The sequence below is a fragment of the Heteronotia binoei genome, chromosome 11 (assembly GCF_032191835.1).
Source record: "Heteronotia binoei isolate CCM8104 ecotype False Entrance Well chromosome 11, APGP_CSIRO_Hbin_v1, whole genome shotgun sequence".
Lineage (NCBI taxonomy): Eukaryota > Metazoa > Chordata > Lepidosauria > Squamata > Gekkonidae > Heteronotia > Heteronotia binoei.
In genome coordinates this window covers 14,052,917-14,069,293 of record NC_083233.1, presented here as the reverse complement: position 1 = coordinate 14,069,293, position 16,377 = coordinate 14,052,917, and positions in this window count along the sequence as shown.

Here is a 16,377-nt window from a genome sequence, read left to right as displayed (position 1 = left end):
TTGTGACCAGACAGAGATTGACTGATGAGCTTTTCAAATGAGTTTTGAAAAGGATCTTGTGTTGGAATACTTGCGGGACATTCAGCCTTAGCTTGTATGGAAATTCTTTTCTCCAAGATAAGGGGGGGGGGGGGAACATTCTGTCTTACATGCACATGCATTCTTACACGCATGCACGCCATTCAGGATTTTAGGTAAAATTCTGACCCATTTCTCAATGGACATTCAAATTTGCAAGCTGACAAAAGTTGCAATTCTTGCGCTTAAAGATCAGCGCATCATGGTTTGTCCAGCAGCTCTGCCCCGCTGATCTCTTTCCCAACACAAAGTTCCAGGCCTGAATATTTACATAAGTCAAGAGTAGAGGAAGCGTATTTAAAAGTCAGCCTTCTCTCCCCTCCCCCGCCATGAAACTCACCCACAGCAAATTTCTAGCACCCATTGTATTTGTCCCCACAATGGGCCTTATAACATAAGTCAAGAGTAGAGGAGGTGTTTTTTAAAGCCAGCCTGTAATTCCATTGAAATTCACAAGCCAACATCAGTCATGAACTCAATATGTGACTCTGGGATAAATCTTTCTCATAGAGTTGTGTTATGCAGAGTTATCCCAAACTGTCCATTAATCGGCTTAAATTCAGTATCTCTGCTTAGGATTGCAATGTCAGGCCTATGGTTGCCAAGTCCAATTCAAAAAATATCTGGGGTCTTTGGGGGTGGAGCCAAGAGACTTTGGGGGTGGAGCCAGGAGACATTAGGGGTGGAGCCAAGATCAAGGCTGTGACAAGCATCATTGAACTCCAAAGGGAGTTCTGGCCATCACATTTAAAGGGACGGCACACCTTTTCAATGCCTTCCTTCCATAGGAAATAATGAAGGATAGGGGCACCTTCTTTTGGGGCTCATAGAATTGGACCCCTGGTCCAATCCTTTTGAAACTTGGGGGGTATTTTGGGGAGAGGCACTAGATGCTATACTGAAAATTTGGTGCCTCTACCACAAAAAATAGCCTCCTCCAGAGCCCCAGATACCTGCAGATCAATTCTCCATGATTTTCTATGGGAATAAATCTCCATAGGGAATAATAGAGTTCCCAGCAGACATTTCCCTCCCCTCCCCCTGCTTTCTGACGACCCTGAAGCGGGGGGAGGGCCTCCAAACCGGGGGATCCCCTGCCCCCACCTGGGGATTGGCAACCCTAGTCAGGCCCCAGTCCTTCTCACCTGTCGCTTGATAGTCTGTCCTGTTGAAATGTCTGAGACTTCTTTCTAGGATAAACTTAGTTAGGACAAGACCGTGAATGCTGGTTTGCAAGTCTGTAACACTGGAGGATTAACAAGCTATTTCTATGGCAGTTTGCTCATGAAAATGTGCTATGAGAAAGAAGAGGAACTGATGCGGTGTGTTGGTTAAACCAAGGAGGTGGAAACAAGGGCCCTTCCTAGTCACCATTTTTTTGGAGGGGAGGGGGGTTGCTTGTTTTCATTCCAAGATCCTCTGGTGTGACTTGAAATCTGCCTTGCACCCAGCTCCATAACACCTCGTTTCATCTGTCTCATCTGATTTCAGAACAGATGCAGACAGCAGATTCCAGGTTCTTCTGTCATGACCAAAACATCTTTCTCATTCTGCCCCCCCCCCTCCAGCCCGATGAGGAATTCTGAACCAGGCTGAGGCGGTGCTTAGTCCGCTGCTCTGGGAAACTGGACGGCACGGGTTCAAGCCCCAGCTCCGCCATGGAATCTTGCTGGGTGACCTTGGGCCAGTTGTGCGCTCTCTGCCTAGCCAACCTCACAGGGCTGTTGCGAGGATAAAATGGAGGAGAGGACAGTGTAAGCCACTCTGGAGCCCCAGCAGGGCGGTGTAGCGGTTAAGAGCGTCGGACTAGGCTCGGGGAGACCCAGGTTTGAATCCCCCCTCTGCCATGGAAGCTTACAGGGTGGCCTGGGGCCAGTCATGCACTCTCAGCCAAACCTACCTCACAGGGTTGTTGAGAAGATTATTTATTTATTTATTTATTTTATATCCCACCCTCCCGGCCGAGACAGGCCCAGGGCGGCTCACAAATTTGAGGTCACGCAGTTACGTTACGTGACCAAATAAAATAAAACAACAATAAAATCATAACACATCGAAACAATTTCTAAAAACATCTACTTAAGCTGGTCTCAAGGTTTCAGGCAGTGCTCTGAATGGCGGTCAGCCATTCTAAGAGCTCCTAGGATCGCGATAGCATGAAGAGGTAGACCATCGGCGAGGTTTCTATGGGCCAGTCCCGCTGCTGCAGATGTTATTGTTATGAAAATGCCCGGCGGAAGAGTGCCGTTTTGCAGGCCCTGCGGAACTGTGGAAGCTCTCGCAGGGCCCTGATCTCTTCCGGCAGCTCCTTCCACCAGCTAGGGGCAGCAACGGAAAAGGCCCTGGCTCTCGTTGTTTTGAGCCTCGCTTTTCTGATGCTGAGGACTGTCAACAGGTTAATATGAAGGAGAGGTGTAATGGGACTTCATTGGGGTGAAAGACAGGCTATAAATAAGGTCAATACAATAATGTGATAATATTATTTGGAGATGTTCCCCCCCCGCTTGCTGGGCTAACACAGCAATCTTCAGTTTTCCACCTTAGGAAAGCCACCTGATCTCAGGCCCCAGCCCCAATCTCCAGCATGAGGACAACAATACCGATCTACCTTACAAGGGTGTTGTGAGGATTATACAAAAGAGAATGCTAGTGAAGCACTTGGAACGTTCCCACTGTGCTGTGTATATGTGAAGTGCGCTGGTGATGAATGAGCTCTGCAGTGGTTATACATCCATGAAGGCACTGAATGTCCTTGCGATTTTCCGGATGTCCTTTTTTAAAAATTGCCTTGCAGGCAACAGGACTGGAACAGAGCAAAAAAAGCACAGCGACAGGGCCCAGGGAAGAGAGGTCAAGCTCAGAACATCGCGTTTGGGAGAAGCGCAAGTTCCTTTTGGGTTCTGCAGTGGAGCAGAGCACCTTGTCGCTGGAATTTAAAGTTAGCTGTGCCTGTCGGTCTTATGGAGTGTGCATACACACACACCGTGCAATGTACTGTTGTGTAGTAGCACCCCAACACCCGCAACTCCTGTTCGCCACAAGTCCCAAGATTGCTGCAGATCTGTGCAAAAATCTCCGTGCAAATCAGAAATCTTGTGTCCATTTTCATAAAGGAACAAGTAGCGTAATGGCTTTGCGGGGCTTTTTTTGTAGCAGGAACTCCTTTGCATATTAGGCCACACACCCCTGATGTAGCCAATCCTCCAAGAGCTTAAAAAGGTAAAAATAGCTCCCTGTGCAAGCACCAGTTCTTTCCGACTCTGGGGTGACATCACAGTGTTTTCCTGGCAGACTTTTTACAGGGTGGTTTGCTATTGCCTTCCCCAGTCATCTCCACTTTCCCCCCAGCAAGCTGGGTACTCATTTTACCAACTTTGGAAAGAGGGAAGGCTGAGTCAACCTCGAGCCGGCTACCTGAACCCAGCTTCCGCTGGGATCAAACTCAGGTCGTGAGCGGAGCTTGGACTGCAATTCTGCAGCTCAGCACTCTGCGCCAAGAGCCTACAGGGCTCTTCATACAGGGCCTACTGTAAGCTCCAGGAGGATTGGCTGCATGGGGGGGGGTGGCCTAATATGCAAATAATAGAGTTCCTGCTACAAAAAAAGCCCTGCCTAATGGTATGTTACCTATATGATGGACCGAGGGTCTGATTCAGTATTAATTCTTCCGCACGCCAGCGTAGCTTTTAATTCTTTGAGCCCACTAAGTCCGCATCACGGTGTTCAGGTTCAAAGTCAGAGGGCTGCTCTCTCTTTTAGCCAGCACGTAACAGTTAAGGTGTCATTAATACTGAATCAATGCCTGTCCCGCATTGGTCTTGTCAGCCACCAGCGAGCCTGTAGCAGACGTGGACTACTGCACCCTTCTTAAATCTTCGTTCACGAAGTCAAGCCGAGAGAGAGAGAGAATACTGAATCAGATCCTCGGTCCATCAAAGTCAGTCTTGTCTACTCAGACTGGCAGCAGCTCTCCAGGGTCTCAAGCGGAGGTTTTTCACACCTACTTACCTGGACCCTTTTTTTGTTGGAGATGCCGGGGATTGAACCTGGGACCTTCTGCTTCCTAAGCAGATGCTTGCTCTACCCCTGAGCCACCATCCCTCCATCTCCATCACCTACTGGCTGGACCCTTTTTAGTTGTGGATGCCGGGGACTGAACCGGGGACCTTCTGCTTCCCAAGCAGATGCTCTACCCCTGAGCCACCATCCCTCCGTCTCCATCACCTACTGGCTGGACCCTTTTTAGTTGTGGATGCCGGGGATTGAACCTGGGACCTTCTGCTTCCCAAGCAGATGCTCTACCCCTGAACCACTGTCCCTCCATCTCCATCACCTACTGGCTGGACCCTTTTTAGTTGTGGATGCCGGGGACTGAACCTGGGACCTTCTGCTTCCCAAGCAGATGCTCTACCCCTGAGCCACCCTCCCTCCGTCTCCATCACCTACTGGCTGGACCCTTTTTAGTTGTGGATGCCGGGGATTGAACCTGGGACCTTCTGCTTCCCAAGCAGATGCTCTACCCCTGAGCCACCGTCCCTCCATCTCCATCACCTACTGGCTGGACCCTTTTTAGTTGTGGATGCCGGGGATTGAACCTGGGACCTTCTGCTTCCCAAGCAGATGCTCTACCACTGAGCCACCGTCCCTCCCTAATTGTTTATTCATTTACAATATTTTTAATCCAAGGAACTCAGGGCATCTTTCCCCCTTCCTCTGTTTTATCCTCCCAGCAGCACTCTGAGGGTAGGTTAGCCTGAGAAAGGGAGAAGAGCTAGCCCAGGGTCCCCCAGCAAGCTTTATGGCAGAGCAGGGATTCAAACCCCAGCCTTCCAGATCCCGATCAGACACCTTAACTGTTACGTGCTGGCTAAAAGAGAGAGCAGCCCTCTGACTTTGAACCTGAACACCGTGATGTGGATTTAGTGGGCTCAAAGAATTAAAAGCTATGCTGGCGTGTGGAAGAATTAAAACGAAAAATCCTCTGGGGGTTTTAGAAGAGGGAAAAAGCAGGAAAGCCAACAGAGTCCAGAAAAGAAAGAGTATTACTTCGCATTTTATCCAGCGCTGAGAACATCTCACAGGCTTTCCTAACGTTAAAAGGCCATATAAAGGTAAAGGTAGCCCCCCTGTGCAAGCACCAGTTATTTGCCTTCCCCAATAAAAAGCCACACAGTAGTTTTTAAATTGGCAGATTACAAATTTGCACACCAATTTGGGATAATGTTGTGGATCCTAATAAAAGGCATGGAGGGATTTTTGCTTTTGAGATTTATCTGCAGACCAACACAACTGTCTTCTAGTGTCCTGGCCCCACTGATGGACCTCCTGATGGCATCTGGGTTTTTTTTTTACCACTGTGTGAAACAGAGTGTTGGACTGGATGGGCCATTGGCCTGATCCAACATGGCTTCTCTTATGTTCTTAACTATCTACAAGATGGCTCTCCCCTCCCCTATCCTAGATTTGCACACCAATTTGGGATAATGTGGATAATAATAAAAGGAATGGAGGGATTTTTGCTTTTGAGATTTATCTGCAGACCAACACAACTGTCTTCTAGTGTCCTGGCCCCACTGATGGACCTCCTGATGGCACCTGGATTTTTGGCCATTGTGTGGGACTGGATGGGACAGAGTGTGGGACTGGATGGGCCATTGGCCTGATCCAACATGGCTTCTCTTATGTTCTTAACTATCTACAAGATGGCTCTCCCCTCCCCTATCCTAGATTTGCACACCAATTTGGGATAATGTGGATAATAATAAAAGGCATGGAGGGATTTTTGCTTTTGAGATTTATCTGCAGACCAACACAACTGTCTTCTAGTGTCCTGGCCCCACTGATGGACCTCCTGATGGCACCTGGATTTTTGGCCACTGTGTGGGACTGGATGGGCCATTGGCCTGATCCAACATGGCTTCTCTTATGTTCTTAACTATCTACAAGATGGCTCTCCCTCCCCTATCCTAGCCTTACAAGAGTTAGATAGATCCAAGTGGACAACCATGTTGGTCTGAAGTAGTAGAACAAAACAGGAGTCAGGTTACACCTTTAAGACCAACTTAGTTTTATTCAGAACATGAGCTTTCGTGTGCTCTAAGCACACTTCCTCAGACGAGGAATCCGGTATAGCGAGCAGAGCCACATATAGCTGGTAGGCAGTGGCTCAGAATGCAAAATGGTACATTGGATCTTAAATTTGTGCCATTTTGCATTCTGAGCCACTGCCTACAAGCTATATGTGGCTCTGCACATCCAGTGAGCTTTATGGCTGAGCAGGGATTGGAACCCAGAACTCCCCAGTCCTAGCCTGACAATCTAAACGCATTCCTAAATTATCCCTACAGCAGTCCTGTGAGGTGGGCCAGCATTCTTCCCATGGAAGGTTGAGATTGAGCAGTCTGCTTAAGGCAGAGTTGTGGTTTTAGTGGGGGGGGGGGAGGGTCTGGTCTGCTGGACCATAGCTGGTTCGCTCAGCCACTGTGTGACTCCACCTCTGGATTGCAAAGCATCTGGAACTGACAGAATGATGCACGTGACGGGCTCATTCCCAGGAGCATCCCTGCTTTCATGGTTGTTTTATTACAGTGCCTTGCAAACAGCAGGAGAGCCACATCCGGCAATAAACGGGGAAACATAATCCCCTCACCTCCATCTGAGATCAAAGGAGGAATGTGGGTTTCCTTCCCTAGGTTTGGAATGGGTTCCCTTTGATATCCTTTCTTAGAAGTTCCACCCGTTTTGTGCCGTCCCCGGTTGCAACTGCCCTGGAAATGCAGAAGGACATGGTTATCATGCCTTTAGGTTGGTTTTGCTAGGGGAAAGACCAGACCAGAGCAGGCAGTGGTGTTCTCATTCATAAAATACATGCCTGAATGAGAAACTTTGCTCACAGAATGCATTGTCAAGAACTGCATGGGAGTTCCAGAGATCTCTGTGTTCACCAAGTGGTGGTGGAGAGGACTTTCAAGTTGTAGCCGATTGAGGACAACCAAAGAGGGTTTGTTTGTTTCATAGAGTCATAGAGTTGGAAGGGACCTTCGGGGTCATCTAGTCCAACCCCCTGCACAATGCGGGAAACAAATACCTCCCCCTAAATTCACAGGATCTTCATTGCTGTCAGATGGCCATTTAGCCTCTGTTTAAAAACCTCCAAGGAAGGAGAGCCCACCACCTCCCGAGGAAACCTGTTCCACTGAGGAACCGCTCTAACGGTCAGGAAGTTCTTCCTGATGTTGAACCAGAAACTCTTTTGATTTAATTTCAACCCATTGGTTCTGGTCCTACCTTCTGGGGCCACAGAAAACAATTCCGCACCATCCTCTAGATCAGGGTTTCCCAAACTTTTTTTCCCCCTGTGGCCCAGTAATTTTTACACTTCTCCTTCGTGGCCCACTAAACTTTGAGAGTGAAGCCAGGAGACTTTGGGGGTGGAGCCAGACAACAGGAATTATGTCACAGAGATGGGGGAAGGAAGGAAAGAAAACGAATCTCAGATTTTGCAGCCTGTGTCAGTCTTCAAGGCTAACTTTTCTCTGCACAACAGAGAGATGGGGGAAGGAAGGAAAGAAAACAGAGCTCAGATTTTGCAGCCTGTGTCAGTCTTCAAGGCTAACTTTTCTCTGCACAACAGAGAGATGGGGGAAGGAAGGAAAGAAAACGGAGCTCAGATTTTGCAGCCTGTGTCAGTCTTCAAGGCTAACTTTTCTCTGCACAACAGAGAGATGGGGGAAGGAAGGAAGCAAAGCAGAGCTCATGCTTTGCTGCGTGCGGGGCTAGATTTGGCTTTTCTTGTGACCCGGTATTGAGGCTTCCATGGCCTGGTGCTGGGTTGCGACCCTGCAAATGGGAAACACTGCTCTAGATGACAGTAGACTTATATTCCACCCTTTCTCATAGCTGGTTCAGGGTGGATCACAACATAAACGGAACAACAATAAAAACCTACCATCTAAATTTAAAACAATGCAATAAAATTAGTAAATCAAACAACAGAACAATAAAACAAATAGGTGCATCATCAGGCAGGAAGGGCACATTTCACAGTTTCCAGCCCAAGACAAAATGATGGTGATAATAAACAGGATAGCACCGTAGTCTGTAAAGCATGATGTCCCAACAAGGGAGGCCAACAGATGGAATAGTTGGTGGAATAGGATGCCCGCTGCCTCAACCAAAAACCCAGCGGAACAGCTCTGTCTTACAGGCCCTACAAAATGATAGTAATTCAGGTAGGGCCCAGATCTCCATAGGGAGCTGATTCCACCAGGCAGGGGCCAGAGCTGAAAAGGCCCTGGCCCTGGTTCTGGCAAAACAGACCTCCTTCGGGCCAAGGGTGGTCAGGAGGTGTTGTGTAGCAGACCACAACGACCTCCGGGGCATGTATGGGGAAAGGCGGTTTTCAAGGCAAGAGACCCGCAGAGCTTGCTTTGCCATTGTCTGCCTTTGCAGGGGCAAACTCTGCTTAGCTTCTGAGATCTGATGAGATTGGGCTGGTTTATGCGAGCCCCCTACACACACCAGAGCCGTCTCTGCCACTAGGCAAGCTAGGCAATTGCCTAGGGCGCCAGCCTTCTGGGGGCACTGTATGTTTATGGGACGGGGACCTTCTGAATGGCAGCTCATTTCCGGAGCCCCTGTCGTGCACCAGTTTCCATCAGCGTTTCTTCACTCTATTCTGAAGACCAATAACAGCAGTAGGTGATAGAGTCGGGACAGACAGAAAGGAGCACTTCTTCACACTGTGCATAATTAGCTTGTGGAACTCCCTGCCACAGTGTGTCATTATAAAATCTAGTTAAGATGCCTTTAAAATGGGGAAGGTTAAACACCCTTGCTGTTGCGGTGGCGGGATTTGGGGGGTGTTCTGGGGGTGGGTTGTATACCACACATGACATCCCCAGCGTGATGGTGTCCCTTGGAAGTGACATCATCGTGTCAGTGACATCATGTGTGATTCTCTGGTTTGGGGGCAAAACTTCATCGGGGTTTTTTGCCTTCAAAACCATAGAGCTTGCCCTAAAACCAGAGTGTCGCCCCCCTATATGGTGCTCATAAGGGCCATGGCACCCACCAATAGATTTCCTGGTGCCTGCCAGGGCTTTATTTGAGCAGGAACGCACAGGAATACGGTTCCGGCTAGCTTGGCCAGAGTTCCAGCTCAAAAAGAGGTTTCTGGCAGAGGGAAGGCACTAGGCAGCCACGCCTCCCGGACTGTGCGCTCTGTCCTCTCTGCCCCCTCCAGCCTCCAACAGGCTTGTAAAGAGAGTGAGAGATGTGGAGCCACCCATGAGCGCCCCCTCCTGGGAGAAGCTGAGCCTGCCGCTGCCCACTTCGCTGCACGCAGCCCTCTCTTTCCGGCCGTGTTGGGGGTCTCTCGTTGGACTGTGTGAGAACACACATCCATGAAGTACAGCTGATGGCACTGTACTGTTCTGGGTCAATTTGCAGAAAGTAATGCACTGAATGGGTGGCGTCACTTCTGGTTGACATCAGGGGTGTGCGGCCTAATATGCAAATGAGTCCCTGCTGGGCTTTTTCTTTTAAAAAAAAAGCCCTGGTGCCCACCAAGTGTTTTTAGAAAGAGGGCAGGGCCAGATCAAGCTTTTGTCCAGCAAGGCTTCTGATTGGCCATGGGAAATCTGATTGGCTGTGCAGAGGCAGTTGCTTCGGCAGCAGTTGCTACCACAACACAAGGGCCTTCATTTGCTATGGCTGCAATCACGCCCACACTAAATAATGCACTTTCAGTGCACTTTCCAACTGGATTTCGCCCGTTCTCTCAGTGAAATCCAGTTGGAAAGTGGATTGAAAGTGCATCGGCTTGTCTGACCACAGCCTTTGTGTCTGAAGATAAGCCGCTGTCACCATTTCTGGCTGCACCTGTAACAGCAGGGGTGGCCAACGGTAGCTCTCCAGAAGTTTTTTGCCTACAACTCCCATCAGCCCCAGCCAGCATGGCCAATGGCTGGGGCTGATGGGAGTTGTAGGCAAAAAACATCTGCAAAGCTACCGTCGGCCACCCCAGTGCTACAGTATCTCAGTGTTCCAAAGATGCCTTCAGGCTCAAAAAGGTTGAGGGACCCTGGTCTACTCAGACTAGCAGCAGCTCTCCAGTTGTAAAAGCGGGAGATCTCCAGGCCCCACCTGGAGGCTGGCAACCCTCGAGCCCCAGGATGCTGCACCCTCATGGTCAATCCACAGCATCATTGAGTTGCCAATCTCCAGGTGGCACCTGGAGATCTCCTGCTATTACAGTTGCTCTCCGGACTACCGAGATCAGTTCCCTTGGAGGAAATGGCCGCTTTGGAGGGTGGAGTCTCTGGCTACACATCCCTGCTGAGCTCCTCCCTCTCCAGGCGGCACCTCCAACTCTCCAGGAATTTCCCAGTTGACACCCTGACTCGCTCCCCATTCAAAGCTAGGGTTGCCAGGTCCAATTCAGGAAATATTCGGGGACTTTGGGGGTGGAGCCAGGAGACATTGGGGTGGAGCCAGGACAAGCATAATTGAACTCCAAAGGGAGTTCTGGCCATCACATTTCAAGGGACTGCACACCTTTTAAATGCCTTCCCTCTATTGGAAATAATGAAGGATGGGGCACCTTCTTTGGGGGCTCATAGAATTGGACCTCCTGGTCCAATCCTTTTGAAACGTGGAGTATGTTTTGAGGAGAGGCATCAGATGCTGTGCTGCAAATTTGGTGCCTCTACCTCAAAAAACAGCCCCCGAGAGCCCCAGATACCCGAAGATCAATTTTCCATTATATCCTATGGGAATCAGTCTCTATAAGGCAGGGGTGTCAAACTCATTTGTTATGAGGGCCAGATCTGACATAAATGAGATCTTATTGGGCTGGGCCATGTGGAGCCAGGTCATGTCTGTACCTATTTAAGATTAGGAAGCAGAGATATAAACTTTATAAGGACACAGAAAAACACAATTAAAGATTTAAAAAAAAAAAAAAACCTTAAAATAAAACATGCTTAAAACATCAGCACTCGTTGGTCTTAAAGGTGCTTTTTTTGGATTTCTCCCATGGCATACAGGGAACTGGGCAAAGGAAGCTCTGGCTTTTTCCCTCCCTCCCTAGGGGACTAGGAGGGGGAGGAGCCTCAGCCAACAGAAGGAAGAGAGGCTTGGCTTAGTAGCTCTGCAATTGAGAGAGCCTGGCAAAGCAAGCTCTGCCTCCTCCCCTTCCTCCCCAAGTGAGGAGCCTCAGCCAGTGGAGAAAATAGAGGGTTTTGCTCTGCAGCTCCTGTGCGATTGAGCAAGCCTGGCAAAGCAAGCTGTGATGCAGAAGGAAGCAAGGGAGAGGGAGAAGAAAGCAGATGACAACCAGTTGCTCAGGGGCCTGATTCAGCCCCCGAGCCACACGTTCGACACCCCTGCTGGAGCTTCCAGCAGACATTTCCATCCCCACCCCCTGCTTTCTGATGACCCTGATGTGGGAGGGAGGCCTCTAAACCGGGGGATCCCCTGCCCCCACCAGGGGATTTAGCAACCAAAGAGAGTAATGCGGAAATTGGAGCAGCTAAGAAGCACTGAGGCATCCACACCAAACCAGCCTCAATTATAGAAATGTTGGTGTTTTATAACAAAATTCACATCAGATGATACAATACAACACAACATGCAAATATGAACCACACCCGAATGCAGAGTCCGTCCATTTGTAATTGAATGTTTATCCTTTAAAACGGGAAATCCGGGGTGTGGTCTGGTGAGCCCTGTGTTTGTTGTTTGTCTGCGGAATGGATGGAGCGTTGGTCTCCTGTATGAATTATATAAATGTTTTTGACGCTCGTAGAAGCCTCGTGGGAAACAGGGCGCTATGCTCATCCCTGTTGCGATCTTGTGCCTTGCTGCTTCCAACTTTGACACCGGCTGTGAATGAAAGAAGATTTGGAGCATTGGACTCTATTCAAACAGCTCGCCAGACCACATCCCGGATTTCCAGTTTTAAGGGATAAACGTTCAATTACAAATGGATGGACCTTGCGTTCGGGTGTGGTTCATACTCGCGCGTTGTATTGTATTATCTTATAAGTGAATTTTGTTATAAAATATCAAACATTTCTATAATTGAGGCTAGTTTGGTGTGGATGCCTTAGAGCTTCTTAGCTGCCCCACCAGGCGATTGGAACCCTATTCAAAGCTGTTGATTTGCCCACGTGCCATTTCCAGGGCACTCCTGCCTCTCTCTGGCTGGCAAACTGCCCAGTCAAGAAACAGCCGCAGCCATTAAAGAGCACTTAGGGGTCAAACTCTTGACTAGCAAAAATCCCAGATGGCAAAAACCATCAGGGATCGATTGGACAGCAAGCTCCCAGTTGTGTTTGAAGGCCTGCGCTCTTTTAGAAGATTAGCGGTAATCTCTGATAAAAACCCAACGCAGTAAGAGGCTTCCCAAACCGGAGCTTTAGATTCTCCTACTTTATGCCTTCTCATGAAGGCATTTCTCGCTTTGCTCACTGGCAAAGATAGTCTAGCTGTTATGCCTCCACAAGCACACCGTGCCAGAAGGATTGAAAGTTTTAATTGGAGCAAAAGCAGGGCCTTTCCTGGCTTCTGTTTGAACAAAAAAACTAACAGCCAACAACCAGCAAAGGAAAGTGAAACCAAGGACAGCACCTGCTTTTCCACCCTAAGGGACCAGGGGGAAATAACGAAGCAGTTCAATAGGGGAACATCACCAAATTCACAACTTGCCACAATATAACACCAGCAGTCAGACCCGCTAGGGTTGCCAGGTCCAACTCAAAAAATATCTGGGAGCTTTGGGAGTGGAGCTAGGAGACTTTCCCATTCCCTTAAAATAAATAAGAATACAATAGTGCAGTTCCCCTGAATACAGTCTTCATTTCCTCATCCCCCCCAGCAGCTACACTTCCGCTAAATGAAGGTGAACACACACACACACACACAAAGCAGCCAAAATAAACAGTTTACAAGCGCACACTTTTGTGATCTCACTGGGGCAGTTTACTCACAGGAGTTGCTGAATGCAACCATCTGTTGTATTTCAGCCAACTTCTTCAGATTAACAGGAAAACAAAAGGAGAGCAGCCTAGGGGATGGCGTTTTTCTCCATTCTATAATTAGGTTCTAGTTAACTCCATTTTACCATCCCACAACTTCTGAAACCAATGCAAAGCAAACAGAGGGACTGTACTTGCTTCTCTTCCTTTCTCACATGGTTCACACACTCCCCAGGAAGAGCTACATGGCTCTGCCTGCTCATCCCGCCCATGCAGCTTTCCTCCAGCTGAGATTTAAAGACGTACACACAGTCCAAAACACAAGCAATTTGCAAGCTTCTTTTAAGCCTGCCAAGGTTTAAAGGCACATTTTGGCTGTTGGGGTGGGGTTCTCCCCCCCTTGCTGGCCAGCTGGCTGGTGGCAGGGAGGAGCCTGCAAAACTGGGTGATTCCCCACTAGGACCGGGAGATTGGCAAGCCTAAGATCCACTGGCATGGGTGGATTGTGTTTTGGTTTATGTAAAGATGATTCTCTCGGTCTAAACAGCACATGGAAATAGGTTGCCAGGTCCAGGTTGGGAAGTTCCTAGAGATTTGGGAATGGAGCTTGGGGAGGGTCGATTTGGGGAAGGAGGGGGATCTCAGCAGGATATAATTCCAGAGTCCATCCTCCAAAGCAGTCATGCCCTTCTGATCTTTGTTGTCCAGAGATCAGTTGTCATTCTAGGAGATCTCTAGACCCTACCTGGAGGCTGCCAGTAGATCTCAGCAACTTTTGCTATTTGGTTAGGCGTTTACAGGTGGAAAACTAGCACACATCAAATTCTCAGGAAGAAGAAGACTGAGGATTTATACCCCGCCCTTCTCTTTGAATTAGAGACTCAGAGCGGTTTACAATCGGCTATATCTTCTCCCCCCGCAACAGACATCCTGTGACATGGCTTTTCTTGTAGAAAAAGTCCAACAGGAACTCATTTGCATATTAGCCCATACCCCCTTGATGCCACCATTGTTTTTCACAGAGATTTGTGTGAGAAAAGCCCATCAGGAACTTATTTGCATATTAGGCCACACACCCCTGATGCTAAGCCAGCCGGAACTGCGTTCCTGTGCGTTCCTGCTCAGAAAAAAAAAAAAAAAGCCCTGCCCTGTGACGTGGATGGGGCTGAGAAGGCTCTCACAGCAGCTGCCCTTTCAAAGACAACCCCTGCCAGAGCTATGGCTAACCCAAATTCTCTGGAGGCAAAACCATGATAGCATCACACCCAGGGCTGACTGTAGACTGTCCGACACCCTAGGCAAAGCTAACTTCTGGCGCCCCCTCCCACATTGATAACATCACTGAGTCACATGGGGGATGCCCAATTTGGTGCCCCCAGAAGGCCGGCGCCCTAGGCAGTTGCCTAGTTCACCTAGTGCCTGGGCCAGCCCTGATCACACCAGGGACGGACACCTGGAAAAGGGGACCATCCCAGCTGACCAATGCATGTTGGTGCAGATGTGATGTCTGAATGGCAGTCGGCTCTTCTCCAGGGCATGATGGCCCAGGCCTAGCCCCAGCTCATCAGATCTTGGAAGCTAAGGAGGATCTACCCTGGTTGGAGACTACCAAGGAATCCCAGGGTCTCTGTGTAGAGGCAGCCAATGGCAAACCACCTCTGGCCTTGAATACCCCAAGGGTAGCCATAACTTGATGGTACTGCACACACATATGGTACTGCACACACACTGCCTACCTTAGAGACCGTCTCTCCCCACATGTTCCCCAGAGAGTGCTCAGATCGGGATCACAAAATCTATTAGTAATCCCCAGGCTGAAGGAGGCCCGATTGAAATCAACCAGAGACAGGGCCTTCTCAATTGTAGCCCCCCGCTGGTGGAACCAACTGCCAGATGAAGTGAGGGCCTTGCGGAACCTTGTGCAGTTCCGCAGGGCCTGCAAGACTGTCCTCTTCTGGCTGGCTCGGCACCGGTATTTAAGAGAAGCGGAAGAAGGCCGTCCCCACCAGAATAGCACCAACTCCATATCTGTTTTTTTTTCCTGCTTTAACTGTTTGAATCATTGTATATCTATTTTATTCCTGAATGTGTCATTTTAATACTCATTAATTTAATTGTTTTTGGGATTTTATGTCGTGAGCCACCCTGAGCCTGCTTTGGCGGGGAGGGCGGGATATAAATCAAATCAATAAAAATAAATTTAAAAAAAACATATGCATCATTTGCAGTGGAAGAAATGAGTTGAAAATAGGGATGCCATCTTCCAGGTAGGACCTGGGGATCCCCCAGAATTGCTGCTCATCGCCAGATTGAAGAGATACGTTCCCCTGGAGAAAATGGATGTTCTGGAGGGAGGACTCTCTGGCATTGTGCCCCACTGGGGATCCTGTCCTCCCCGTGCTTCAGCCCCAAATCTCCAGGACTTTCCCAACCTAGATCTGGCAACCCTACTCAGGTGGCCAGGAGGGACCCGGCAACCCTAGGTGAAGGACCACGCTCACTCCACTTTTTCATCTGGAAGAGAAGACTCTGTAGCAGGGGTGGCCAAACTTGCTTAACATAAAAGTAACATTGAATAAATGTCAGAAGTTTGAGGGCTGCAAGACATGAATGTCAGATGAGGAGGGGAGAGGAGGAAGGAAGGAAGGAAGGAAGGAAGGAAGGAAGGAAGGAAGGAAGATGGGGAGGGAGGAAATAGATGGGGGGGAGGTGGGAGAGAGAGGTGGAAAGAAAGCAACTTTAACTTTAAATGCATTCTCCGAGCCGCCAACTGGCTTGGCTTGGAGAAGTGGTTTAAACAGATAAATGCCTTCTCCAAGTCAGTGTGGGCTTCAAGAGCCACACTGTATGTATGAAAGAGACACCCCCCCCCCTATCTGTAGTTTCCTTCTCCAGCTCTCTTTTCATCCTCTTCACATTACAGGGTTCACTGCCTATCCCAGATGCAGGCACGCTTGCATCCAGGAATTTCTCCTCTCCCTGAGCTTATAAAGCACCATAAGCCCAGGGAGAAACAATGCCTCCCTTGTGCTGGCTGCCGCCTCGCTTTGATTTGGTTCTAAATCAACACCGCTATCTGCATCTCCGAAAGATTGCAGCCTGACAGAAAAAGAGCAAATTATCTCAAGGAACTTTCCAGCAAAGTCAAAAGCAGCTGGCTGCAAAAGCTTCCCCAGGAGCTGAAAATGGGCCTTTTTGAACTGAACAAATCAAATAAGCTTTTGGGGGATGACACAAAAGCAGAGCGCTTTTTGTGCATGGTGCGTGGGGGATGCTGGCAGACTGGGGCAGCTATTTAGCACAATTTTCGGCAGTTGTC